The sequence below is a fragment of the Mesoplodon densirostris genome, chromosome 12, assembly GCF_025265405.1.
Source record: "Mesoplodon densirostris isolate mMesDen1 chromosome 12, mMesDen1 primary haplotype, whole genome shotgun sequence".
NCBI lineage: Eukaryota > Metazoa > Chordata > Mammalia > Artiodactyla > Ziphiidae > Mesoplodon > Mesoplodon densirostris.
Genome location: NC_082672.1, coordinates 80,394,449 through 80,396,910, shown reverse-complemented (window position 1 = coordinate 80,396,910; position 2,462 = coordinate 80,394,449). Strand labels below are relative to the sequence as shown.

At 44.1% G+C, this 2,462-nt stretch overlaps 1 pseudogene; it reads right to left on the bottom strand.

Moving 5' to 3' along the window:
- Positions 1-653: 653 nt before the first annotated feature.
- LOC132500254 (DNA-directed RNA polymerase II subunit RPB11-a-like) lies at positions 654-1,342 on the bottom strand (annotated as a pseudogene).
- Positions 1,343-2,462: the final 1,120 nt, after the last annotated feature.

Here is a 2,462-nt window from a genome sequence, read left to right as displayed (position 1 = left end):
TGGAAATTCAGGACCCATGAAAAATCTAAGTGTGGAAATTGCTTAATAATCCAAGTATTCATAGAATTTCACAATGGTTTTTGATGTTGGATTATTAACCTTGAGTTTGAGAGAGAGAAGTTCTGATGATGGCTTTCCTACTCTATTGCTATCACCACCTAAGGGTGTTGACCTTCTCCCCTACCCCACTGCTGAGGTTTTGGGGTTGAATGACCAAGTAAGGCATTCAAAGGCACAAGGCCCCTGGGTCCAAGGCTGGAGCCTGAAAGGAGAAGCTGAATCATCCATGGATCACAGTTTGGGAACGGTGCTCCATGGGTCCAAAAGTGACAGTGGGGAAAGCAAGGCTGAGGACCACACCCCAGGAGAGAGAGGGAGAAAGCAGAAGAACATGGAACCATGAAATGGGGTAAGAATTCCAAAGAATGGGGTGCTAGTCAGGACAGGACGTTCAGAACCGGTATGAGAAGTTGATTGATTGATTGCTTTTTATTGGTGACTATTTTTATTAAACTCCACTATGGAAGAGAAACCTGGGGAGAGCTGTTTGTGGGCCTCATCAGGTGTCCCTATGCTGAGGCAAGCAGGTCCGGCAGCTGAGGCTTCTAGAGCAGAGACTCTTAGAAGCACATGGGCTTTCAGTTTCCCTCTGCTTCAGATACTGCCTGGCAGCCGCAGGTTCCCAGTTTTTGTCCAGATGAGTTTGTTCCTGCCATGCTCTCAGACAGAAATCTGGGTCTCCGGGCCAGGCCGCTTTGAACTGAGGCCCCTGAGTGGTTTTGGAACAGGTCGTCTACCTCCGCTGAACTGACGGTCCATTGCTGTGAAGTCACCTCTGCCTCCGCCCGCAGCTGGGTCTTTTCCTGCCACACTTTATTAGGAAAGGGAAACAGACTCTATGTACAGGACACATCGGTGTCAGGGGTGAGGGGCTCGCTGGAATTTCTACAAGGAGGCCCATGGCTGGAAGAAGTGCTCTTGCCCACCTGGTGCCTGGAGAAGGGCCAGGTGCAACCCACTACTCAATTCCTTCTTGCTTGTCTTTGATGGCCAGCCGGACGCGCTCTTCCAGCAGGGAGAGCTCACAGAAGAGGTCTGTGATGGCATGGGTGAAGGCTGGCATCCAGTGTGGTCAGCACATGGATGAGGGTCTTGTGCTGCAAGGCATGGGGGCCTTTGTAGCCAGCAAACAGCACCTGGGGGGCCTTCAGCAGCTGCGATCTGATGATGTTTCCTAGCACGTGGTCTTCCTTGTTGGAGGTGAACAAACAGGCGTCGGGTGCCTGATCTTCTTCTCATCCTTGAAGAGCAAGAATGACTCGAAGGTGGGAGAGGCATTCATCTTACCATCTTAGCAGCCTCAGAAGCTGCAGCTGCCACTGCCACCACGAGAAGTAGACTTGAAGCATCTTAATCAGGACCATAGCCTGGTGCTCGGTTAGCAAGTGTAATTACAGGTGAGTGATGATCTATTTACATAACAACCTGAAAGTAATATAAGATCTCAAAAGTGCTTCCAAATTATCCAAAATAGTTCATCCAATCGAGGATGCTAGTTTGTGTAACATGTGTCTGAATGCTTTCAATGAAATTTTAATATGAGCAAAATGTAAAAGCTAAATATAAAAACAAAAACAAAAGAATATGTGGAAGACTACTTGTACAATTTTGGTCACGGGAGAGACCTTAAGATAGATGGAAGACTTAGAAAGAAATGTAGTTATATTCAACTGTATTTGAATATATATATTTTATATATACATATATATGTATGTAAAACATATATAACATAAATATGTATATGTATGTATAAAACATATATATGTATGTAAAGCGTATATATATGTTTTAAGTACATATATATTTTATAATATAGAGAGAATTATATATACATTCTCTCTATATTATATAGAGAGACTATGTTTGTTCTATAGTCCCTAAAGAATACTATCTGTATTGTTGTTTTAGTTGGGTTGGGCTAGACCACAAGGACCAGATATTGACCCACAAATCGCAGTAGTGTAACCCAGTAAAGGCTTCCTTTTCAATCACATCCAGTCTGATGCCATCGGGAAGCTTCCCCCGCCTGTGTCATCAGCAGGACCAGAATACCCAGCCACTGCAGCAGGGAAGGGATGAGGCCGTGGGCAGCCTAGGCCCAAAGCCAGCCCTATGCCTTTTGCCCCTAGTCCATTGCCAGAGTGGTCATCTAGGCAAACTGAAGGTTACTGCCTAAGGCAAATTACCCAGCTGGTTAATAGCAATTCTCATTTTCTAAAACACATAAGGGCATATAACTTTATTTTGCTTTTCTTTTCTTCTTAATTTTATTGAAGTAGAGTTGATTTACAATGTCAAGTTAGTTTCAGATGTACAGAACAGCGATTCAGTTATATGCGTTCATGTATATATGTACACACACACACACATATGTATATATTCTTTTGCAGATTCTTTTCCCT